We start from the raw sequence: 27,727 nt of genomic DNA on the forward strand, positions 1-27,727 counted from the left end.
AAATATATAGATGCTACCATGTTGTTGCTTCACTTCAATGCCCAGAAAAAAGGACATCAGACCCCCCATCAGTCATTTCGAACTCCTTAAACACGACCTTCTTGAATTCATCAAACATCGGTCGGCTGTTTCCTATAAATAGCAAGTCATCAACATACAGACATGCTATAAGCATATCACTATGAGCATTCTTTTTTCTGTAAACTGCATGCTCATATGGACATTGGGCGAAGTCGTTCTCTTGAAGATAGTTGTCGATGCATACATTCCAAGCACGTGAAGCTTGTTTCAACCTATAGAGGGCTTTCTTCAATCGATACACCTTGTGTTTCTCCCCTTGCATAACAAAGCCTTCAGGCTAGTCAACATAGACCTCTTCTTCCAGAATTCCATTCAAGAATGTAGATTTCACATCCGGTTGGTAGATCATCCAACTGTGATGGGCTGCAAGGGAGATAATCATCCTCACAATGTCAAGGCGAACAACAGGAGCGAAGACTTCTTCATAGTCCACCCCGTACTTCTGTTTGTAGCCCTTTACTACGAGCCTGCCTTGTAGCGATCGATCTCACCATCATCATTTTGCTTGGTCTTGTACACCCATTTGAGACCAATGCTCCTCTGGCCTTTAGGGAGTGAGATCAGCTCCCATTTGTGATTATTCTTGATAGCATGGATCTCTTCTTCCATAGCCTTTCTCCAACATTCTTCATTCACGACCTCTTTAAATGTAAGAGACTCATGATCAGCATATAGATAGAATAAATTTACTTCTTCAGTTCCTGTATATATGTCATTGAGGCTTCTCATTTTGATCGGAGCCATGGGTGAGGGAGAACTGGACGAAGACGTGCTGGCTAAATTTTGATTTGATGAAGTACTTCCAGGGGAGATGGAACGTATTCCTAGACTTCTACGATCCGAAGGGGGTGGTGTGGCTGTCTGCTCCTAATTCACATGCCTATCTTCTTCATATTCTTCGGCCTCGACCTGATTTCCTTTGGCAGAATCTTCCTGGCTCCACTTCCAGGCTTCTTCCTCGTAGAACACCACGTCTCTACTTACCACCACCTTGTTAGTTAGTGGGTTGTAGAGCTTGTACGCCTTCAATGCCTCACTGTAGCCGATGAAGATGCACTTCTCACCACGATCATCAAGCTTCTTTATTCTCGCTTCTGGAACTTAAGCATAGGTGACACACCCAAAGATTTTAAGGTGTGCCACACTTGGCTTGTATCCACTCTATGCTTCCTGTGGTGTCTTGAATCTGACACTCTTTGTCAAACACCTATTGAGCAGATAGGCAGTACATGCAACTATCTCTGCCCAGAAATTCTTCGGTAGACTTTTTTCCTTCAGCATGGCCGTTGTCATGTCGAGAATGGTACGATTTTTACATTCCACAATTCCATTCTACTGTAGTGAGTAGGCTGTAGTGTGTTGTTGCTTGATTCCTTGATCCCTGCAATACTCTCGAAAAGCTTTTGAGGTGTACTTTTCACCTCTGTCAGATCTAAGGGTTTTAATTTTAAGACCACTTTCTTTTTTAACAAGGGCTTTAAAATTTTTAAAAATAGTAAAAGTAGCAGATTTTTCTTTAATTACATACACTCACAATTTTCTACTAAAATCGTCAATGAAGATAATAAAGTATTTATTACCTCCAAGAGAGATTGGCTCTAATGGTCCACAGATGTCAGTGTGAACAAATGTAACGGTTCTCTTACTCTTTGGGATACTCCACTCAGAAATGAGTTCCTTTGTTGTTTCCCAAGTGTGCACTCCTCACGCACTTGTTCTGGAGCTTCAATGGTAGGTAAGCCATACACCATGCTTGATGACAACAGAAGTTTTAGGCCATTGAAATTTAGATCACTACGCTAAAACTGTGAAAAAAGGACGGTCATGGACCGTCAAAAGGGCCATCAAATTTTGACATGTCGTATTACTTAAAGGACGGTCAAAAATCGTCATTTTTATTGACGAAAAAAAGACGGTCATGGACCGTCTCTTATAAGCCTTTAAAGGACGGCCGTCATTTAAAAGGACGGTCATGGACCGTCCTTAAAAAAGACTGTCATAGACCGTCTTTTATAAGCCTTTAAAGAACGGTCATGGGCCGTCCTTTAAAAGGACTGTCATGGACCGTCTCTTATGGGCCTTCAAAGGACGGCCATAGACCGTCTTTTAAAAGGACGGTCATGGACCGTCCTTAAAAAGGACTGTCATGGACCGTCCTTTATAAGAGGGTCACTATACACCTATTACAATATATTTCATCGTATTCTTCCTGATGTACACCTGTTATATAATATATTTCATCATATTCACATTCACATCCATCTAAACAACCCAAACTACATAAATCCAACATAAACTACATTCATCCAAACATAAACTACATCCATCCAAACACAAGCAATCTTATTCACATTACATTCATCCACACATAAATACATATAGGTTTAATATCATAAATAAAAAAAGAAAAAAATTAGCAACAATTTTCTTTTTGTGTCTTTCACCTGAAAAAAATAATATTAAACCAACAAAACATTATAATTCAGAATCATGAAGAATTGCATAAACTTCTTCCAAAAAAGTGGGCATTTTTTAAAATTAAAACTGATCATTAAAATAGGTTTACATTTAGGTTTTAGGTTTTAGGTTTAGGTTTAGGTTTAGGATTAGGTTTTAGGTTATAGGTTATAAGTTTAGGTTATAGGTTATAGGTTATAGGTTATAGGTTTTGGTTTAGGTTTAGGTTAAGGTTTAGGCTTAGGTTATAGGTTTAAGTTAAGGTTTAGGTTTTAGTTATAGGTTATAGTATATAGGTTATAGCTTTAGAGAATTGATAATAGGTTAAGGTTAAGGTTTAGGTTTAGGTTTAGGAAATCGGGTCCGAATTCGGGATCAGGTTTAGGTTTGGGTTATCAAGTTTAGGTTTAAGTTTAGGTTATTGAGTTGAGATTAGAATTAGTTGTAGGTTTAGGTTCAAAGACTTAAGAATACATTTCGATTTTAGGTTTAGGTTTAGGTTTTAGGCTTATGTTTAGGTTATAGGTTTAGGTTTATGTTAGGTTATAGGTTAAGGTTTAAGTTTAGGAAATCGGGTTCGGGTTCTGGATCGGGTTTAGGTTTGGGTTTTCAAGTTTAGGTTTAGGTTTAGGTTAGGGAGTTGAGATTAGGATTAGGTGTAGGTTTAGGTTTAGGGATTTGAGAATACATTTCGATTTTAGGTATATGTTTAGGTTTTAGGCTTATGTTTAGGTTATAAGTTTAGGTTTAGGTTAGCTTATAGGTTAAGGTTTAGGTTTAGGAAATCGGGTTCGGGTTCGGGATCGGGTTTAGGTTTGGGTTTTCAAGTTTAGGTTTAGGTTTAGTTAGGGAGTTGAGATTAGGATTAGGTGTAGGTTTAGGTTTAGGGATTTGAGAATACATTTATGTTTTAGGTTTAGGTTTAAGTTATAGGTTATAGGTTTAGGTTTAGGTTAAGCTTTAGGTTTAGGTCATAAGCTATAGGTTTAGGGAATTGAGAATATGTTAATGTTTCGGTTTAGGAAATTGGGTACGGGTTCAGGATCGGGTTTAGGTTTGGGTTTTCAAGTTTAGGTTTAGGTTTAGGTTAAGAAGTTGAGATTAGGATTAGGTGTAGGTTTAGGTTTAGGGATTTAAGAATACATTTAGATTTTAGGTTTAGGTTATAGGTTATTGGTTTAGGTTAAAGTTTAAGTTTAGGTTTAGGTTTAGGTTTAGGTTATAAGCTATAGGTTTAGGGAATTGAGAATAGGTTAAGGTTTAGGCTTAGGAAATTGGGTTCGGGTTCGGGATCGGGTTTAGGTTTGGATTTTCAAGTTTAGGTTTAGGTTTAGGTTAGGGAATTGAGATTAGGCTTAGGTGTAGGTTTAGGTTTAGGGATTTGAGAATATATTAGGTTTTAGGTTTAGGTTTAGGTTATATGTTATAGGTTTAGGTTTAGGTTTAGGTATAGGTTATAAGCTATAGGTTTAGGGAATTGAGAATAGGTTAAGGTTTAGGTTTAGGAAATCGAGTTCGGGTTCGAGATCGGGTTTAAGTTTGGGTTTTCAAGTTTAGGTTTAGGTTAGGGAGTTGAGATTAGGATTAGGTGTAGGTTTAGGTTTAGGGATTTGAGAATACATTTAGGTTTTAGGTTTAGGTTTAGGTTATAGGTTACAGGTTTGGGTTTAGGTTTAGGTTAAGGTTATAGGTTATAGGTTTAGGTTTAGGTTTAGGTTATAAGCTATAGGTTTAGGGAATTGAGAATAGGTTAAGGTTTAGGATTAGGAAAATGGGTTCGGGTTCGGGATCGGGTTTTGGTTTGGGTTTTCAAGTTTAAGTTTAGGTTTTGGTTAGGGAGTTGAGATTAGGATTAGGTGTTGGTTTAGGTTTAGGGATTTGAGAATACATTTAGGTTTACGTTTAAGAAATTGGGTTCAGGTTCAGGATTGGGTTTAGGTTTAGGTTTTCAAGTTTAGGTTTAGGTTTAGGATAGGGAGTTGGGATTAGGATTGTGTTGGTTTAGGTTTAGGGATTTGAGAATACATTTAAGTTTTAGGTTTATGTTTAAGTTATATATTATAGGTTAAGGTATAGGTTTGTGTCAAGGTATAGGTTTAGGTTTCGGTTTAGGTTATAAGCAATAGGTTTAGGGAATTGAGAATAGGTTAAGGTTTAGGTTTAGGAAATCGGGTTCGGGTTCAGGATCGGCTTTAGGTTTAGGTTAGGGAGTTGAGATTAGGATTAGGTGTAGGTTTAGGTTTAGGGATTTGAGAATACATTTAGGTTTTAGGTTTAGGTTATAGGTTTAGGTTTAGGTTAAGGTTTAGGTTTAGGTTATAAGCTATAGGTTTAGGGAATTGAGAATAGGTTAAGGTTTAGGTTTAGGAAATCGGGTTGGGGTTTGGGATCGGGTTTTGGTTTTGGTTTTCAAGTTTAAGTTTAGGTTTAAGTTAGGGAGTTAAGATTAGGATTAGGTGTAGGTTTAGGTTTAGGAATTTCAGAATACATTTAGGTTTTAGGTTTAGGTTTAGGTTATATGTTATAGGTTTAGGTTTAGGTTTAGGTTTAGGTTTAGGTTAAGGTTTAGGTTTAGGCTTAGGTTTAGGTTATAAGATATAGGTTAGGGAATTGAGAAAAGGTTAAGGTTTAATTTAGGAAATCGGGTTTGGGTTCGGGATCGGGTTTAGGTTTGGGTTTTCAAGTTTAAGTTTAGGTTTACGTTAGGGAGTTGAGATTAGGATTAGGTGTAGGTTTAAGTTTAAAGATTTGAGAAAATATTTAGGTTTTAGGTTTAGGTTTAGGTTATAGGTTACAGGTTTAGGTTTAGGTTTAGGTTAAAGTTATAGGTTATAGGTTTAGGTTTATGTTTAGGTTTAGGTTAAGGTTTAGGTTATGAGATATAGGTTTAGGGAATTTAGAATAGGTTAATGTTTAGGTTTAGAAAATTGGGTTCGGGTTCGGGATCGGGTTTAGGTTTGGGTTTTCAAGTTTAGGTTTAGGTTTAGGTTAGGGAGTTGAGATTAGGATTAGGTGTAGGTTTAGGTTTAAGGATTTGAGAATACACTTAGGTTTTATGTTTAGGTTTAGGTTATAGATTTAGGTATAGGTTAGGTTATAGGTTAAGGTTTAGGTTTAGGAAATCGGGTTCGGGTTTAGGATCGGGTTTAGGTTTGGGTTATCAATTTTAGGTTTAGGTTTAGGTTAGGGAGTTGAGATTAGGATTAGGTGTAGGTTTAGGTTTAGGGATTTAAGAATACATTTAGATTTTAGGTTTATGTTTAGGTTATAGGTTATAGGTTTAGGTTTAGGTTTAGGTATAGGTTTATGTTTCGGTTTACATTATAAGCTATAGGTTTAGGGAATTGAGAACAGGTTAAGGTTTAGGTTTAGAAAATCGGGTTCGGGTTCGGGATTGGGTTTAGGTTTTGGTTTTCAAGTTTAGGTTTAGGTTTAGGTTAGGGAGTTGAGATTAAGATTAGGTGTAGGTTTAGGTTTAGGGATTTGAGAATACATTTAGGTTTTAGGTTTAGGTTTAGGTTATAGGTTACAGGTTTAGGTTTAGGTTTAGGTCAAGGTTATAGGTTATAGATTTAGGTTTAGGTGATGGTTTAGGTATAGGTTTAGGTTATAAGATATAGGTTTAGAGAATTGAGAATAGGTTAATGTTTAGGTTTATGAAATCGGGTTCGGGTTCAGGATCGGGTTTAGGTTTTGGTTTTCAAGTTTAGGTTTCGGTTTAGGTTAGGGAGTTGAGATTAGAATTAGGTGTAGGTTTAGGTTTAGGGATTTGAGAATACATTTAGGTTTTAGGTTTAGGTTTTGGTTATTGGTTACAGGTTTAGGTTTAGGTCAAGGTTATATGTTATAGGTTTAGGTTAAGGTTAGGTTTAGGTATAGGTTATAAGATATAGGTTTAGGGAATTGAGAATAGGTTAATGTTTAGGTTTAGGAAATCGGGTTTGGGTTTGAGATCGAGTTTAGGTTTGGGTTTTCAAATTTAGGTTTAAGTTTAGGTTAAGGAGTTGAAATTAGGATTAAGTGTAGGTTTAGGTTTAAGGATTTGAGAATACCCTTAGGTTTTAGGTTTAGGTTTAGGTTATAGATTTAGGTTGAGATTAGGTTATAGGTTAAGGTTTAGAGAATTGAGAATAGGTTAAGGTTTAGGTTTAGGAAATCGGGTTCGGGTTCAGGATCGGGTCTAGGTTTGGGTTTTCAAGTTTAGGTTTAGGTTTAGGTTAGGGAGTTGAGATTAGGATTAGGTGTAGGTTTATGTTTAGGGATTTGAGAATACATTTAGGTTTTAGGTTTATGTTTAGGTTATAGGTTATAGGTTTAGGTTTAGGTTTAGGTTATAAGCTATAGGTTTAGGGAATTGAGAATAAGTTAAGGTTTAGGTTTAGGAAATCGGGTTCGGGTTCGGGATCGGGTTTTGGTTTGGGTTTTCAAATTTAGGTTTAGGTTTTGGTTAGGGAGTTAAGATTAGGATTAGGTGTAGGTTTAGGTTTAGGGATTTGAGAATACATTTAGGTTTTAGGTTTAGGTTTAGGTTATAGGTTACAGGTTTAAGTTTAGGTTTAGGTTAAGGTTATAGGTTATAGGTTTAGGTTTAGGTTATAAGATATATGTTTAGGGAATTAAGAATAGGTTAATGTTTAGGTTTAGGAAATCGGGATCGGGTTCGGGATCGGGTTTAGGTTTAAGTTAAGGATTTGAGATTAGGATTAGGTGTAGGTTTAGGTTTAAGGATTTGAGAATACACTTAGGTTATAGGTTTAGGTTTAGGTTATAGATTTAGGTTTAGGTTAGGTTATAGGTTAAGGTTTAGGGAATTGAGAATAGGTTATGGTTTAGATTTAGGAAATCGGGTTCGGGTTCAGGATCAGGTTTAGGTTTGGGTTTTCAAGTTTAGGTTTAGGTTTAGGTTAGGGAGTTGAGATTAGGATTAGGTGTAGGTTTAGGTTTAGGGATTTGATAATACATTTAGGTTTTAGGTTTTTGTTTAGGTTTTAGGTTTAGGTTTATGTATAGGTATAGGTTTAGGTTTCGGTTTAGGTTATAAGCTATAGGTTTAGGGAATTGAGAATATGTTAAGGTTTAGGTTTAGGAAATTGGGTTTGGGTTCGGGTTCGGGATTAGGTTTAGGTTTGGGTTTTTAAGTTTAGGTTTAGGTTTGGGTTAGGGAGTTGAGATTAGGATTAGGTGTAGGTTTAGGTTTAGAGATTTGAGAATACATTTAGGTTATAGGTTTAGGTTTAGGTTATAGGTTACAGGTTTAAGTTTAGGTTTAGGTTAAGGTTATAGTTTATATGTTTAGGTTATGGTTTAGGTTATAAGATAAAGGTTTAGGGAATTGAGAATAGGTTAATGTTTAGGTTTAGGAAATCGGGATCAGGTTCGGGATCGGGTTTAGGTTTAGGTTAAGGAGTTAAGATTAGAATTAAGTGTAGGTTTAGGTTTAAGGATTTGAGAATACACTTAGGTTATAGGTTTAGGTTTAGGTTATAGATTTAGATTTAAGTTTAGGTTAGGTTATAGGTTAAGGTTTAGGGAATTGAGAATAGGTTGAGGTTTAGGTTTAGGAAATTGGGTTCGGGTTCAAGATCATGTTTAGGTTTGGGTTTTCAAGTTTAGGTTTAGGTTTAGGTTAGGGAGTTGAGATTAGGATTAGGTGTAGGTTTAGGTTTAGGGATTTGACAATACATTTAGGTTTTAGGTTTATGTTTAGGTTATAAGTTATAGGTTTTGGTTAAGGTATAGGTTTAGGTTATAAGCTATAAGTTTAGCGAATTGAGAATAGGTTGAGGTTTAGGTTTAGGAAATTGGGTTCGGAATTTGAGAATAGGTTTAGGTCATAGGTTTTGGTTAAAGTTATATGTTAAGGTTAAGGTTATAGGTTTAGTTTTATGTTAAGGTTATATGTTTAGGTTTAGGTTAGGTTATAGGTTTTTGGTTAAGGTTTAGGTTATAGTTATAGGTTTTGGGATTTGAGAATAGGTTTAGGTTATAAGTATAGGTTTAGGTTAGGTTATAGGTTAAGGTTTAGGCTTAGGAAATCGGGTTCGGGTTCAGGATCAGGTTTAGGTTTGGGTTTTCAAGTTTAGGTTTAAGTTTAGGTTAGGGAGTTGAGATTAGGATTAGGTGTAGGTTTAGGTTTAGAAATTTGAGAATACATTAGGTTTTAGGTTTAGGTTTAGGTTATAGGTTATAGGTTGGGGTTTAGGTTTGGTTTTGGTTTTGATTTAGGTTATAGGTTATAGGTTTAGGTTAAGGTTTAGGGAAAGGTAATAGGTTTTGATTTAGGTTATAGGTTTTAGGTTTAGGTTTTAGGTTTAGGTTTAGGTTTTGATTTATGTTATAGGTTATAGGTTTAGGTTAAGGTTTAGGTTTAGGTTATAGGTTTTGGGATTTGAGAATGGGTTCGGGTTTAGGTTATAGGTTTTGGTTATAGGTTATAGGTTTAGGTTAAGGTTCATGTTTAGGTTATAGGTTTTGGGATTTGAGAATGGGTTCAGGTTTAGGTTATAAGTTTTGGTTTTGGTTTAGGTTATGGTTTTTGTGATTTGAGAATGGGTTCAGGTTTAGGTTATAAGTTTTGGTTTTGGTTTAGGTTTAGGTTATAGGTTTTTGGATTTGAGAATGGGTTATGGTTTAGGTTTAGGAAATCGGGTTTAGGTTCGATATTGGGTTTAAGTTTGAGTTTTCAAGTTTATGTTTAGGTTTAGGTTAGGGAGTTGAGATTAGGATTAGGTGTAGGTTTAGCTTTAGGGAATTGAATTTAGCTTATAGGTTTAGGGAAAGCTTTGGTTTAGGTTATAGGTTTTGGGATTTGGGAATAGTTTTAAGTTATAAGTATAGGTTTAGGTTAGGTTATAGGTTAAGGTTTAGGGATTTGAGTGTAAGCTATAGGTTTAGGTTTAGGTTTAGGGAATTGAGTTTAGGTTATAGGTTTAGGGAAAGGTTAGGTTTAGGTTATAGATTTTGGGATTTGAGAATAGTTTTAGGTTATAAGTATAGGTTTATGTTAGGTTATAAGTTAAGGTTTAGGGATTTGAGTTTAGGTTATAGGATTAGGTTTATGTTTAGGTTTAGGGATTTGAGTTTAGGTTATAGGTTTAGGTTTAGGTTATAGGTTTAGGTTTGGGTTTTGAGATTTGGTTTTGATTATATGTTTTGATTTAGGTTATAGATTATAGGTTTAGGTTTTAGGTCTTGGTTTTAGGTTTAGGTTTAGTTTAGGTTATAGGTTTTGATTTAAGTTATACGTTAACGGTTTAGGTTATAGGTTTTTGGATTTGAGAATGGGTTCGGGTTTAGGCTATAGGTTTTGGCTTTGGTTTAGGTTATAGGTTTTGGTTTTGGTTATAGGTTATAGGTTTAGGTTTAGATTTAGATTATGGGTTATAGGATTTGAGAATGCGTTTGGGGTTAGGATATAGGTTTTGGTTTTGGTTATATGTTTTGATTTAGGTTTAGGTTATAGGTTTAGGTTATAGGTTAAGGTTATAGGTTTAGGTTAAGGTTTAAGTTTAGGTTTAGGTTAAGGTTAAGGTTATAGGTATAGGTTAAGGTTTAGGTTTAGGTTTAGGTTTAGGTTTAGGTTATAAGATATAGGTTTAGGGAGTTGAGAATAGGTTAAGGTTAAGGTTTAGGTTCGGGTTCGGGATTAGGTTTTTGTTTGGGTAAGTTTTGGTATAGGTTTAGGTTAGGGAGTTAAGATTAGGATTAAGTGTAGGTTTAGGTTTATGGATTTGAGAATACATTTAGGTCTTAGGTTTAGGTTTAGGTTTTAGGTTAAGGTTTAGGTTTAGGTTTAGGTTAAGGTTAAGGTTTAGGTTATAGGTTAAGGTTTTAGGTCATAGGTTTTGGTTTAGGTTAAGAGTATGGTCCCTACAAATACAGATATAAACACGGCCATCTGGCGCAAATGGTCGAGCCCTTCCAATGCTATTCATAAAAAATGGACAGCTTCATCATGGTCATAATAGTGGTTCCCTCCTTCCAGGAAACCCCGCTCTTCCGAATAGCTCCGACGCACATCCGGGTCTGCTTCATTAATTTCGATCAAATACATAAATACGGCATGTCCAAATGGCTAGGCCCCTCCAATGCTGTCCGTAGGAAATGGACAGCTTCATCATGGTCATAACAACGGTTCTCACCTTCCACGGACTCCCGCTCAACTTCCGGATAGCTCCGACGCACATCCGGGTCTGCTTCATCAATTTCGAGTTAATACATAAACATGGCCTATGCAAATGGTCAGGCCACTCCAATGTTGTCCATAGGAAATGGACAGCTTCATCATGGTCATAACAGCGGTTCCCACCTTCCAAGGACCCCCGTTCAATATCCGGATAGCTCCGACGCACATCCGGGTCTGCTCCATCAATTTCAATCTAATATATTTAAAAACAACATAATTAGATCTAAAAGCATTTAGATACCTGGGGAAGGCCTCTCATATTCGTATTGTTGGTTACTCATCCCTTTGTCTATAAGCCACAATCGACTAACACTTTCTACTGCTACCTGTACTCTGAAACCAACACAAATATAACTGGAAAACAATATAAGGAATAAAAAAATGAATTTACTTGTACACATCATTAAATGTTTCCCTATAAGGAGGTGATATTATATCTTTGATAGTCACAACCTGTATGACACATCATTAAATGTTTCCCTATAATGCAACCTATATATAGATCCATGCAACCGATACATGGATCTATATATATCCGCAAATATATGCACATGATTAGGTGTAGGTTTTAGGTTATAGGTTATAGGTTATAGCTTTAGGGAATTGAGGATAAGTTAAGGTTTAGGCTTAGGAAATCGGGTTCGGGTTTGGGATCGGGTTTAGATTTGGGATCATGCATACAAACATACATGCATACAAACATGCATGATGATACATCCATTCATCCATGCATGCATACATACATAAACACATGCATGATGATCCATCCATCCATGATCTAACAATCCATCCATCTATCCATGCATGCATACACACATACACACACATGCATGATGATCCATCCATTCAGTCTTCCATCCATGCATGCATACATACATACATATACACACACATAAATCCATCCATGCATGTATGCATGCATACACACATGCATAATCTGTCCATCCATGCATGCATGCATACATATACACACATACATACATGTGTTTTATCATAAAACCATGCATGATGCATCCATACAAAAAAAATCAAATGAAATCAAAAAAATCAAATGAAATCAAATGAAATCAAAAAAATCAAGTGAGTTTGCCTTGCACTTTAAACTTTCACTAAGATCATAGAGTATCGACACATGTTATATGTAAGTGTTTATGAAATTGGATAACAGAAGAAGATATAAGAGGAAGCCCAATTTCTCTAACAGTTCCCAATTGTCCAAACAAAAAGGGAAAAAAGAGAAAGAATGAAACAAACAAACAAAAAAAAAAAAAAAAATCTAATATAAAAGAAACTGAAACTGCATGTCTCCTCTTAGGTTGAAATTACTGCAATCAAAGTGGCTATGTTTCCGTATATGGTAGATCAAGAGGGAGCTAAGAAGTAGGGAACACAGTCTTAAGTACTTAAAGAGTTTCCACCACCAAAGAGATTCAATCATTGGATTGTACTCATCAGTAACTTTAGTTTTGGTAACATGCATGGTGGCAAGTTTTCTGTGACAAACTTAAGCGAGCCAAGATCATTTGTGTGGGTTCCAAAAACGGTAAAATGGACAGTAATTTATAGTAATGCAGACAATCACATACACCAAAAACTAAACAATGAAAGAAAATCAACATTTGATAGTCTAAGTAACTAATAGAGAAAAAGAAGAACACAGGATCTGCCAAAAGCCAAATATATGGGAGTAAGATGATACCCCAGGTTAATTTATCAGCTACAGAAAAATCAGAATCAGCAAAAACTGAAAGGAACCATAATATATTGTTTATTTATTTGACAAGGATCCAACCAAAGGGGAACAATATGTAGAGCATCATGTATCTAAAACATGCCAGAGGCGGCAATCAGCTATTAAAAAAAATTATAGGTTTTGGGATTTGAGAATAGGTTATATATTATAAATTCAAAATAACATTTTTAGAGCAGTTCCATAACCTCGGGCGCCATCCTGCCGAGAACAAGTAGAAAGAAAGGCCTTACCGTAGATGAGTTTAGTTGGTGCATTAGAATATTAAAAAAACAAGATCCACAAGTTAATAACAGGCTGTAGAGGCCATCAGACAGATAAACACATGATTTCAAAGAATAACTTTAAAGAACTTTTTTCATTGACAAGTGTAAAGCTAATAATATGCCCATAAAAAGTAATACACCATTCTCAACAAGTGTGTGTGTGTGTGTGTGTGTGTGTGTGTGTGTGTGAGAGAGAGAGAGAGAGAGAGAGAGAGAGAGAGAGAGAGAGAGCAATGCAAGATTTGTTGCAAGAGAAACCATTGGAAATATTTCATTCTCACCAGAGATGTTAGTTCAAGGTTGCAAAGAAACACAAGGGCATTATCTGGATAACTAATGTCGAATTAATGTCTCTAAGATAAAAGCATCAGAAGACAAGACTAGGATTGTCCCAAGCTTTTTAATTTTTAAAAACTTTTTGACCTTTTTGCGGGATCAACCTCTAGAGTGGGAATCATAAAGGAAACCTAAGGTCAAGCCATAAAGGATGACCCATTCATAGTCTTCTGGGGTGATCTAGAAAGGTAATGAAGGTCAAGCAAGCAAAAGTGCTTCTTGCAATGGAGAGATGCAACACATATGAAGGGCAAGTTCACTGATCAAAGAAATCACAGGGTCCAAAATTCTGATAGGACAGTTTGTGGGGTTCACTTAACTGATTATGTGGATGGTGGAGCCCACCACTGATTTGAAAATTGTGGTGGGCCCACTCTTAAGGTGTATCAAGCATTAATGAAAATTATCTCAGGTCATGTAAGAAATAATAATAAATGATGTGAGACTATTTAATCAGTAGCTAATATCAAAACAACCACGTAGAAACAAGAAACATGAACAAGCAACCAAATGCAGCAGCACCAATTAAACACCATTGCCCCGATTAACCACATATTCCACATCAGTTTTTGTAACTGATGCAATCGAGGAGTATTCCAAAGTTGGTCAATCAGTTTTCAAGTTCTTTTTGCTTTTTCTTTTCTTTTCTTATTCTTTTTTAAAGTTTTTGAGTTTACTCGATGAACTAATTAACAAGTCACTTATATTCTGAAGCTTTACTCTGACAACAATTGACAAAGCCTTTTTTAATGGATTCGCAGTTAGTTTCATTACTTACAAACTACGAACTAAGTCCTCCTGGCTCAGTTCTGAGCTAATCAATGAGATTTTTCAAAACTGATTTCATATTTAGCTCCAATCAAAATTCCAAACTTCTCTCCAAGTTGATTGATAAATCAAGCTCCAAAGTGATCTCTAAGACTAACCTCTGACTTGAAGGAACAATAGCTCTTAGATTTATCCACAAAAACAGCCTAATTTTCTGAATTATCAACTTTCCCAATTGTTTGTGGGAAGTTTGGGAGAGACCCACTTCTGAAACAAGGAGAAAGGAGAAAAAAAAACAGAGGAGAATCTGAGATTTGACAGGAACATCACTGTCGGACTTTCCATTTCTGGGTATCATCCACCAGATCTTGAATCTGAAAGATAGAACAATCTGTATCCCTTATTGTGACCACATAAAGACCAAAGAAAACCTTAAGATGAGAAGGAAATAAATCTTCCAAATGCTGACTATGTTTGTTGAAATGCACTACCAAAAGGACTTGTTTGAGTTGGAGTTGATCAGAAGCCTAGCCTCCAAAGCCAGGCTTCTGCCCAAATACAGAAGATGTTGTTTCAAGGAAGAAAAGACTTTTAGTAAGACAACAATAGAATTACTGCATGTCACACAATAAAAACTTGAAGTCGATTCACATGTAAAAAAAAAAAAAAAAACCATTCCACTGAATACTTTCCCTCCACATCTCGTAAATAGGGTTTTTCTAAAGAGATTGTTTCTGTCAGGCATTTCATCAAACATGCAACATGCATCGTCAAGCTAGACCATTGGATGTATCTAGAGATCATGCAATTCCATGCAACGAGATCAAACCCATCAATTTGCTTGAAGATGGAGACGTATGAATCTAGTATCAAACTTAAGAAAGAAAAGGATCTCCACTATCAAAATCGTAGGAATTACAAATGAAAACCGTAGGAAGAGAAGTCACGAAAATTACATTTAAAAAAAGAAAATTAATCTTCCAAACTGTAGGAATTGTACATGAAACAAAGAAAATCCATAAAAATCAACAAACCTTGGAGTATCCATTCGTATGAAAAGCTTTTGATACTCATGGAGAGATGCAGTCCACTCGCCACCTGCACCTGCCACAATGAGTCCACGAACCGGAAGATACGCGATGGCTTCCAGCCCGTCATCCAGAGAGGCATTCTCCAAGGAGTTCAGCGACGTTGGAGAAGAGGGAATTGGAAATGAGAAGAGGGAACGAAATGAGATGTTAGTTTCAAATCCGCAAGTTGTGAGTTTTCCATAATTTAACACATTAACTACATTAATATCCCTGCATTTAAGGGACCATTTAATAGATGATTAAGATAGTTTTATATAATAAAAAGTTTAAATATTAACTATTAATAACTAGACCCATTATTTAGATGGTCTGGATAACTCTATATATCATTGCCACTATTATTAAGAATCTATCACCACTATTTTACATTAAACACAAAACTCACACATTGTTTCTATACACTAAATAACGTAACTTGTGCTTTAGATCTGGTATGGCTTTGTGGGCCCCACCATGATGCGTGTAAAACATCTACTCCATCAGTTAGATGCAACATTCTATGGTGGGCCTAGGGATTAAAAATCAAATCAATATGTGACTTGTGTAGGCCACACAATATACAAAAGTTGGGAAGGGTTACCCTCTATTAAAACATTCATAATTATTTTTTGGGCCTACAGAGATGTGGTTCACAAATCCAGCCCATCCATTATGTGTGTGCCACTTGGATGAGGGGTCATACCAAGTTTCAGATGCAACCAAATTTCAAGTGGGGCCCCACCAAGTACTATTATATGTTTTAGGCATGTCTTCACATGATTTTAGATGGTATGGCCCACTTGAGTTCCGTATACTGCTAATTTTTGGGATATCCCATAATTTAAAGGGGACCCATCAAATGCATGGTGTTGATTTTTGACACACATCATGGTGTGGCCCACACAGCTCGACCTCATGGGGGAGTTCCCATGAGCTCGACGTACATAACCTTTTCCATATATATATATATATATATATATAAATATAAAAACCTATGATGTATTTGTTATATCCACACCATCCATCCATTTTGAGATATCATTTTAAGTCATGAGCCAAAGAATGAGACATAAAAATCTGTAGTACACCCCACCACAAAACATAACAGGGAGGGTGATTCCCACCATTGAAACTATCCTAAGGCCCATTGTAATGTTTATTTGAAATCCAATTGCTTCAAAAGTTTTTTTTTAAAAAAATGGTTGTCCTAAAATGATCGTTTGTGCTGGGGTCCATCATCTGTGCTGGGGTCCATTAGAGCTTTGGATTTAACTCGTTCTTTGGACATTGCCCTAAAATGATCTCTCCAAATAGATGGACGACATGGATTAAACACATAAATTATGGTGGGGCCCACAGAGCACCAACCACCAGCCATTGGATGGTGTCAGGGGGAGTAGCCAATTTGTTCCCCTTATTTGTGGTGTGGTCCATATAATTAATCTTTGGATATGAATCATTTTTTGGACAATTCTTTAAAATGATCTCGAAAAATGGATGAACAGTATGGGTTGATCCCGAAATTTCAGTAAATCCAAAACTCAATTGGACCATGCCACGTGAAACAGTGTGGAATAATGATTTCCACCGTTGATACCTTCCTTGGGCCTATAGTAATGTTTATTTGACATCCAACATGTTTATAATACTAAAAAGATATAAATGAAGAGAAAACACAAAAAGATACGAATTATTGTGGGCCAACTTTGTGGTCCATTTAATCTCTTTACTTACCTCATGTTTAGAAAGTACAGGAGATCATGGCGAGAGAAGAATACTAGAAAATAGTAATAAAAGAAATCGTATAAAAAAATGTTTGAGGCTATTTTTGTCTCAAAAATTTGAAAAAAAGAAGTCGTATAAAAAATGTTCAAGGTCATTTTCGTCTCAAAAATTTGAAAAAATAGAAATCGTATAAAAAATGTTCAAGGCCATTTTCGTCTCAATTTTTTTTTTTAAAAAAAAAAATTGTATAAAAAATGTTTAAGGCCATTTTCGTCTCAAAATTTTGAAAAAAAAAATCATATAAAAAATGTTCAAGGCCATTTTTGTCTCAAATATTTGAAAAGGTGTTCCATTTGTATGGAAGAAAAAACCGAATACTTAGAGCCTTTACTTGGCAGCAGACGAATGAACACAAAAAAGACAATCTAGTAATGGATTCTGTTAAGGAAGAAAAGGGCTCAATTAATAAACATCTAAGATAGTATAATCATATAAATTTTTGTTAAAGGTTAATCAATGGTCGATTCCACAAGATTAAATTTCTCACATCAGCTTGATCCAAAACTTCTGTGAATGTTATTTTTAATGGCGGACGTTCAATCCCCACTTTGTAGTCCACTTAAGCCTTCGACCCACCCCATTTTTTAGTTAATATCTTAAAATGATCTAAGAAAAGCATTGAACGATATGGAGAAAGTCAATCCATGACTTAGGTGGGCCAATAGCTTAAAAATAAAGTCAATCCATGACTTGGGTGGGCCACACCACACAATATAGTGGAGAGGGGTTTCATTAAAAAATTCATAATCATATATTGGGCCTGCCTAAATGTGATTCACATATCCAACCCACTCATTATGTGTGTCCCACTTGGATGAGGGGTCAGACCAATTTTCAGCCGCATCCAAAACTCATTTGGGCCCCACCAAGTGCTTTTATATTTTTTAGGATGTCTTCACATAGTTTTAGATGGTATGGCCCACTTGAGTTTCGTATATAGATGATTTTTGAGATATCTCATAACCTAAAGGGGACACATCAAATCCACGGTGTTGATGTTCGACACACATCATGATGGGGCCCACAAAACTTACTAACATCAATTCTTAGGTTCTCACATCGCAATTTTGACCAGAATATTTGGCCCATTTTACATGTCTGGTCTGTTCACTCTATTTTACTGATCAATACCCTCAATTTGAGTAGTTACTCGCCTCAATCAGTTTACATATAAGAAAGATATTAGGCACACAGGATTGATCACACAATTTCAGTGAAATTTGATTTAAACATCTGAAGTTATTTATTCTTCAATCTGAACTGATTAGAATGTCCAAAAATGATTAAAGGTTCAACTAGTGGATGTGCCTAATAATTTAGTAATTTTATTTTTCATAGATAAATTTCAATTTCTATTTAAAAATAACATTTTCTTTTCAAAATGTATATATTTTCTCTTTTAACAAAATATCATTTTTATTATAAAATATTTCACTTTTGTTATCTAACTTTTCAATTTTTCTTGTCAAAATACAAAATCTAATTTTCTTTTTTTAAAAATATATATTTTTTACAATTTGTCAATTATTTCACAATTTTGTTTAATTTCTTAAATTTTCTTTTTCAAAATATCATTTTTTTTAAATTTCACTTTTGTTATATAACTTTTCGATTTTTCTTGTCAAAATAAAAAATCTAGTTTTCTTTTTTATAAATATATTTTTTTACAATTTGTCGATTTTTTCACAATTTTGTTTAATTTTTAAAATTTTCTTTTCAAAATATCATTTTTTTATCGAAATCTTTTTATATAAATTTTTAATTTTTTTTGTAAAAATACAAAATCTAGTTTTCTTTTTTAAAAAATATATATTTTTTTACAATTTGTCAATTTTTTCACAATTTTATTTAAGTTTTTATATTTTCTTTTTCAAAATATCATTTTTTTATCGAATGTTTTTTTCAAAGTTATCAACATTATTCAAAGTTCTTAAGTTTTTTTTTTTTTTTTTAAAAATATAGAATTTTTTAAAATCGAAGTTTTTTTTTTTTTTTTTTTAAATCTAAAATTTTCTTAAACAGTTGTTAATTATTTTTTCTAAGCTTCTTAAATATTTTTTAAATCAAATTTTAGCATTAGAGACGGTTTAGGACCGTCTCTAGTAGACACGGTTTAGGACAGTCTCTAGTAGAGACGTCTTTGACAGGGCTATAAGACGGCTAAGGACCGTCTCTAATAGAGATGGTCTTTGACAGCCTCAAATTACAACTAAAAGACGGCCAAGGACCGTCTCTAATGCAGACGGCCAATGACCGTCTCTAATGATCACATATAAGATGGTTGATGACCGTCTCAGATGGCCGCATATGGACGGTCAACGACCGTCTTAAATAATTTGTAGACATTCAAATTTTTAAGACTATTAGGGATGGTCAAGAGCCATCTAAAATTTTATAGATGGTTTACGGCCTTCTCTAAAGTGTCTTTAAACCAAGCAATTTTAGAGACGGTCCAGAACCGTCTCAAAATCCGTCCTTTTTTTCCATTTTTTACGTAGTGGATGGCCAAAGCGAAGATGCCATGTCCAAGAATCATTCTTTACTTTTCCATAAAAATACTTCTCGAGTATTATGTTTATATAGAGCAGAAATATACGATTCTTCGCCATGTGGACTTTCGTAATCAAATGTTCATGCATCTCTTATGGAAAGAGAAGAATTCTCCATGTGTAAAACATACCCTTTTGAGTTGTCCGAGACTCAGTATATTACTTTGCATGTTGGGCACGTAGTACACATTAAAGATGTAGTTTGGAACACCATTCTTCTGAAAGATTTTGATGTTGCCTTTACCTTTCACCAGTATCTTTGACGAGTCACCGAATGTCACACCACCACGAACTCCTGTAAGTTCTTTAAATAGACTTTTGTTCCCGCACATGTGATTACTTGCACCTGTGTCGAGATACCATTCATCTGGTCGATCACAACATTTTTCTTATACAAGGAGCACTATAGAGTTCCTGGTCATGACTCGATGTTTCAGCATAGTTGGATCGTTCATCGTGACCCACTAGCTTGCTCCAACAATCCGAGGCATAATGGCCGAATTTGTTGCAATTCCGGCACTGAATATTTCTCATATTTTCTCGACCACATATGGATCGGCCTCTACCATTCCCTCTTCCGTGGAAATTAGTAAATTTTTGTTGATTTTGTGGATGGTTCAGATGATATCCACTTTCTCTTCCTCTTGCATTAGTGTTGGTGCCGCGACCCCCACGATTTGTATGACCACTACTTTGGTCATCTAGAGTCAGCTTAGACTCTAAGGCATGTTCCAATGTCGATACATTATTTTTCTGCATTCGTTGCTCGTGCACTTGCAACAATCCCATCAACTCTTCGATGGACAACTTTTCCAAGTCCTTCGATTTTTCAAGAGCCACAACTACATGCTCAAATTTGGTTGTGAGATATCGGAGTATTTTTTCTACTACCCGAATATTTTCAAAATTTTCGCCATTTCTTTTTAAATTGTTAACTATAACAAGCATTTTTTTTAAAATAGTCTGAAATGGACTCACCTTCCTTCATATGTGCAACTTCGAACTCGGCTTTAAGGGTTTGGAGTCGAACCCTCCTGACACGATTAACACCCTTGAATATGGTGATGAGACTCTCCCATGATTGCTTGCATGTCGTAGCTTTGGTGATTCATTCAAAGGCGGAGTCATCCAACCCTTGATATATAAAAAAATAAAGCTTTCTTGTCATTTTTCCTTTGATCTTTGAGAGCAATCTTTTGTTCGGCAGAATAGGAGGCTTCTTGCTCCGTTGTGGGTTCTACATACCCATCATTGATGATATTCCATAGATCTTAGGATCCAAACAAAGCCTTCATCTGGATACACTAGTTTTCATAGTTATCTTTGGATAACTTTGGAATTTGCGGTTGGATTGAGGACGCCATCACTTCTTCACACCACGGATCAACGCCTTTTTCTTGACGTAGCAGTGGCAACACCTTGAACACACGATCTGCACCTTCAAACTATACCTGGTCCCACGTGATAGTCTGATACCACTTTGTTGGCTTTACAAAGCCTTAGAACCGTACACCACAAAGATGGAAATGAACACCTTTTGTATTATTATTCTACTTGCTTTTTCACTTTGCTTGCATTGAACGTACAGTGCCACACCTGTTTATATAGTAACTTGCCACCATGTGAAATACCTAATATGCCCTCATTCCATTAACTACATTTAATCAATTTCTAACGTATGGAATCCACCAGCCACAACACGTGGAAATTGTGGAAATTCCAATAGCCATAACAGGTGGCATTTCAAATGCCGTGAAAATTCCAGAGGTCGCTGGAGCATCTGAACCGTCCATTTGGTTTGGACATTCCAACGAGCCTCCCCACCCACTGCACTCACGCAGTCTTCTAACCGGCACAGCGCAAACGGGACAGGTTCAAAGCTTTGGTCCCCATACTCGACCGGTGTAAAATGATCTCTAGTGACACAAAGTATCGGGAACTTTCCAGTCGGTTCCGCTTGCCAGAGGAGCCTGGCGAGCTAACCGATTGCTCGGTCAACGGCTTCCAACCCACTTTCAACACGCTCGCTTTATCATGGCCAGCGTCATCTATTGCCTGTAGAAATAGAGACCATCTATATGTTCAGATCGCTCAAATAGCATGTGCAGTTTGCAAGGCATGGAGAAACTATTATAGTCATGTTAATCAGAGATATTACCATATTGGCCTATTTCATATCAGAGAGCACCGTAAATTATATTGCTCTTAGTTGCTTTGGGGCACGTAGACAGTCACTACAACAACTGGGACTTCGAGCGCCGGTAAAATCCATAAAAGTGCCGGTTGTTATAATAGCGGCGCTAATCAAGCGCTGATAAATGGATGTGTCGGAAAAAGTATTGGCGGCGCTAGGTGAAACAAGCGCCGCTCATTATAGATTTTCCGGACGCGAATAAGCGCTGTTAAAAATTGATCAGAGCGCTGCTAAAAGTGTTTTCTGAACACTTTTTCTAATGAAAAAGCGCTATAAAATTCCTGCACAAGCACTGTTAAAAGCTTTTGTATAGATTTGAGAGGCCCTAACATGCCAGTAATTTTTTTAATTAAATTTTTTTATTATATATATAATTCAATCAAAACCTGTACTTTTTAAATATTTGAAACATAAAAATGATGCCATACAAATAAAACTTAATATTAAACAAAATTTATATACCAGACAATATATATATATATATATATATATATATATATATATATATATATAATATATATTAAAATAAATTAAAAATGGTTTTGAATAAAAAAAAAAAAAAAAAAAAAAAAAAAAAAACAAATCCACCTGTCAAACAAAGTTCTTACCCTCTCTTGGACTTTCAAGCTCCTGTTGCTAAGGAAATGTTTGACAGTATCCACAATTCCTGAAGCAGTTAGGCTCTCATCTAGAGGCAGCTTCTCAAGTGCTCCTAGCACTGCACAATTGATTCTTCCACAGAACTGTCACTTGTGCCACCACTACACTTTTGAGCTTCCTAGAGCCATTGGTTGAGAAACCTATGCCCGTCTAACTGAAAAAAAATGATTAAGGCAACCATTCTTCTCTGTCGCTGACAAGGTACTTGCTACAATTGACATCCTTGAGGGCCTTTCAGTGCACAAACTTGACCATGTTCCTACATCTGAGAGCTTCATTAATGACCTTCAATTAAAAAACATTAAAAATCATACACATCATTGGAAACAGGTTAGAAAGTGAGAAAAATAATAATAAAAAGAACAAGGACAGGTAGAAAAAGCAATAAACAAAAGTGTTAATCTAGCATGTGTTTTGCACCATTCATTAAAAGTAGGCTGATCCACTACAAAGCTTTTTAGCTTGAGTTTGACCTACAATTCTAGGTGTGGGCACATTTTGATTTGTGTGTGACATCCAATCTAATTAACTACCTTTGGACCTCTTCATGTTCTCCTTGGCAGTCAAAAGAAACTCAGGTGGCTGTGGTGTGGCCCACCTGATCATTCAATAAGTTAAAATCATCAGGATATGATCCATCCACATTGGGGCCACGTGTACCATCTATCCAATCACTACCATTTAAGAAACCAATATAAAGTCATATATTAATCTATAGCCCTTAATTTAAAAGATTAGAAAGTTACACTTACATGTTGAGTAAACTCCATTTTCTTGTAGTCATCCCAGTTCAAGTACTCTTCTTTTACTTTCACATTTCTTATACTTTCATGCTCTGACTGCAGTCCAATGAGTTGATCCAGACCCTTCCTTAGATCCAATGCATATTTCAGGACTGCCAGGCCAAATCAAGGATGGTTTGGATCGTCTGATTAGTGTGATTTTTGCATGGTAGTCCACAAAATGTGTTCTGGAGTTAATGGATAGTTCGGGTTGACCAATTGGACTGTCCAAGCGAACAGATACAACTAGGAGCAATACAACTTGCAGTGAATTGAGAGCACTGGAGAATTCCTCACATCAAAAAGTTGAATTGTGCAACTGGTGACGTAAATGGATAGGGATGTGGAACAGATTTCAGATGATTAATGCAAATCTGGGTGTCATTTTAATGTCATTTTCCTTCCGTCCACACAATGAAGAGGATGAAAACATAGAAGAAAAATCCTAAAAAGAGAAATGTTGCTTGTTCTGGGATTGGAAAAGTTATTCGAGGTTTGCTAGCCCCACATGCAGCCAACATGCTAAACTAGCATGTGTTAGACATCTGAACCATGCAAAACTTGGAAGCCACCATTCAGATGATCCAACTCAAAAGAAAATTAGACTAGACCCACTCAGCAGGCGGGTAACAAGCATATGTAGTGAGCGGACTGTGGGCAAGTTTCTTCAAAACATTCATTGCTTTCATTGAGCGGTTGCCAGCCAAATGAGTGGACTGGCCTGATTTTTGTTCAAGGTCATCATCATGGTAAGACCTACCTTATGCGAGACTAAAATGTCCAGCACAGACCAGATCGGCATGTGAGCTTTATGTAGAGAGGCGGCATGTTGGGCTATGGATGAAGATTAGATTAAACACTTAAGTAGAAGTGCAATGCCCACAAGAAAAACTGAAATTTGTTTAAAAATCATTGGAAAAGATTAAAAATATAAAAGCTAAGGATGATATTGGACACTACCATAATGTGCTAGGTCACTCCAACAAGGCATCAAAGATGACCATTAAAGATACCAATAAGATGATGCAGGTATAGTTGCCTGAAGCATGAAGCAATGCTACAATAAATTCAGGTGTCAGAGCAAGGAACTGTCTGTTAAAAAAAATGTTAGCAAATATACAGAATTAGGAAGCACGAGCAGAAGCATGAGACTGAAATGCAATTCTAAGGGCCTGTTTGGAAGCCTGTAAGTTAGGTAAGTGGGAAGTTACTTACAGGGAAGTCACTTACAGGTGGTGTTTGGGGGAGAAAAATCACCCGTAAGTAACTTACAACTTGTAAGTCACTTATAGGCAAATCTACCAAAAAACTGCAGGGGGATGGGGGTGGGAAGTCACTTCCCTGTAAGTCACTTACAGGCTCAACGGTCAGATTTTTAAAAAGAGGGGAAGAGGGAGAAACACACCAACCCACCAAATCTCTCTCCGTCTCTGCAATCTCTCACTGCAGTTACTGTCTTCCGTCTCTTCTCCTCCTAAAACGATAGGGTTTCATCTACCATTTTTTTCTCCTTTGAAAACGAGAGTGGTTTAACGTTACTCTATAAGGCACACTGGCATCCAAATAACGCACCTGCGTATTTTTTCACACGTGTCATGGGCCTCTAATCCGAACAGACCATGTGATGCAGCATCCCATGAAACCATCAGGGACTGTGGCCTGTGGTTGGTGATCCTGTAGATCGTTTATCTGGTTGGTCTCACTGTGGCCTGTGGTTGGTGATCCTATAATGTACTCGCAGTGTTGGTGAATCTCTTAGATTGCACAGTTAGAATGCAATTAATTTAACGATCTACATCAGTGTTTGTGAATCTCTTAGATCCTAAGCATCAAACTCCTCATTAGAGAATGAGAAAAACTTTGATGATAGAGTGGGATTGATAATACGCTGGCCCTTGGAAATTACATCAGATTGCACAGTTGGAATGTAAGTAATTTAATTACTAGATTTTCTATTAATGTTTTTAAGTTTATTCTCAATGCTTAAATTGAGTTATTACTCCATATTATAGATTTTTTGAATTCGTGGGCCCACTTTTATAGCCCACTTGATGATTGTTTTAGCTTAATAATTATCTCAAATATTCATCTTGATGGGCTTAACAAAATAACATATTTGATCCCATGTTTTTTTATATGATTATAACATTTTAGAACGATTCCCCAATCTAAGATATGCTCGATGTGAATATACAGCTTTCTACCTGTAAGTAACTTACATGTTATCTAAACAGAAGAAATAACTTACCTGTAAATGACTTACAACTTACATCCAAACAGGTTACCTGTAAGTAACTTTCACCTGTAAGTCACTTACAACTTAAAAGAACTTACAGGCATCCAAACAGGCCCTAAGTTGGAGCAGGAAACAGAAATGTAATTCAAAGCAGGAGGACCACCTAGTTAGAAGGATTGTCTAGCTAACACAAAAAAAGCAAACTCTGAAATCATAGAGGGAAATAGAGAAGGGAAAGAGAAATGCATAAAACAAAGAACACATGTAAAAAATAAAAGACAGCTGAAATAGAAAATAGCCATGTCACTCTGTTCGAGGTGAAATAGATTTCATCCCTGCTATGGCTACTCTCTTTTTGAACCCCACACTGCCCATATGTGCTAATGTGGTAGAGTCTATGCACGGTACATCAGGTGGGCACCAATGTGGATATAATGTGGCCCAAAGGGCCAGCCTGGTATAGTCCATACCTTTTTTATTTTTTCTTTTTTTGTTCATGCATGTGCGGTAGACCTGATTGACCCGAGCAGCCTGATTTTCAGGTCAAGGCACATATTCCCAGTGGGATACACCATATGAACAACTTGAATCTTTCTAGGAGAGAAGAATTCACAACCCTACTCTTACAAGTAGCCATAACATTTCTCATTGCATTTTGAACCACAAAGCCTTTTCATGGTTGTTAGGAAAACAGGGAACAATAAAGGGATTATATAACTCAATAGTTACCACCTTTATGTGAAGGAAGCCAAAATCATATCCATCTGCATGACCCAGTTTCTGATCTTCCCCTCTCGGTACAAAAACATGAGGGCATGGCTGCAATGGAGCAGAAAGAGCTTTTTGCAATAGCTGTTGCTTTGGAGGTTAAGAGTGTTTGATAATCTCCAGTTGCTCTAGGCGCTTCTAGAATATCCATTCCCAACGACAAGCCCAGCCCTGCGATAATCTTGGTTGGAGCTACCATGCATGTGTTATAAAAACTACTTTTGGATACACCGAAAAATAAATAATGAAATAAAATTATCACTAGGCTGAATCATGTATAAAATACGCTGTCCTTAAAGCGTGATTCGCCCCCTTATCAACTGCTGATGGGTTACAGGCGAATTGCTTCCAGGATAAGACAAGCCTTATCTGGATCCAGCGTGCAGCAATCACGATAGGTCCACTATGGAACAATTTTAACGTAGTCGATTTATTCTGGCAGACTTAGACTATGGAGATGACAACAGTATTCCAATATGAAGCTATGTACTGTATCTGATTTGATGGGGAGATGGTGTGTTGAGATGATGAAATCGGACTGGAATGGTCTAGTTTATATAGGCCTCAGGTTTAGACCCGTTGCTGTGTGGTATTCAATGGTCCAGAATGTTTGAAAAACATTTCTGGTCGTTGTCCATTAATCTCAGACGTTTTTGGTCATCAGATCTGTAGATCTGACCGTTGGATCATCCTGGCCCGTCCGTTTTCGGACCATTGTGGCTTTTAAGGTAGCTATCCGTTTAAGAAACGGCTGGACGTTTCGGATTTAAGATCCGACCGTTCTCAATCACCTATAAAACCCAGGCTCATTTCTAATATTTCAGATCCACAGCGCCCTAAGGCTCTGACCAGACACATCGCACTGCGATCACACCGAGGTCGCACCGAGTTCGCACCAAGTTCGCGCCGGTTCCCGTAAGGTCGCGAGGGAGCGACCACTCTGCGACACGATGCGCATGTGTGAAGTGCAAAGTGCTTCATTTAGCGCCACTACAGCCACACTGCCTCACTGCCCATGCCCTCGCCCTTACCCGTGCCCGTGCTCGTGCCCGTGCCCGAGCTCGAGCCTGAGCACGAGCGCACGCGCGGGTGCGTGCGTGTGTTCCAGTGCTTCGCACTGAAACATGCAACCCGTGTTTCATCTCTTCCAAAAAAAAAGCTCTAAGTAAGAATACCCTTCTCAACATCTCATATAAACTACAAAACTTTTCTCTGTATTTCCGATGTGGGACAAAGCACATACACCACACTTTTTAATTTAAAAAATTCAAAAAGGTATTTTGCTGGGAAAATCCTGAAAATTTGAAAATTTTGAATTTTTATTTTTTTAATTATTTTTTTAAACCACAAAAAAGCAACAATCCCCCACTGGTTTTTAAAATGATGAAAAAACTCTGCCAGAATAATAATAGTTATTATGCATAAAGAAAGATATCTTGCGATTTGAATCTTTCCTTAGTGTTAACATTTTAAAGTTATTTTGAAATTTCTAGTTACCGCAGCATTGAACCAGTTATTCTTTTATGATATAACCGAAAATACTACACACATAATAACTTATGCGTTAGGTGTTCCTTTATAATCTCGCTTAGCGCTTTTAATGGCCATGTGCTTATCCTGTTTCATGAACGATCTCGAGATAACTCTAAGTCTCATGAGAAGCGGCACCTCTTCTACATTTACATAGGTGAAATCCTTCCAGAGTTTCCGTTTAAAACACTTGTCTTGTTTGACTGAATTTCATTAAGAGTTCAATACTCATCCCTCTTTATAATAGCCAGCACTATCATCCTGGATGAGGTTATCAATTTATTTAGTGCTGAAATTTTTCACTTATCAG

General features: G+C 36.4%; 1 pseudogene; it reads right to left on the reverse strand.

Moving 5' to 3' along the window:
• LOC131255088 (uncharacterized) overlaps positions 1-27,727 on the reverse strand; it is a 60,117-nt pseudogene that overhangs the window by 1,560 nt on the left and 30,830 nt on the right.

Source organism: Magnolia sinica, chromosome 9 (genome assembly GCF_029962835.1).
Source record: "Magnolia sinica isolate HGM2019 chromosome 9, MsV1, whole genome shotgun sequence".
In the NCBI taxonomy this organism is placed as follows: domain Eukaryota; kingdom Viridiplantae; phylum Streptophyta; class Magnoliopsida; order Magnoliales; family Magnoliaceae; genus Magnolia; species Magnolia sinica.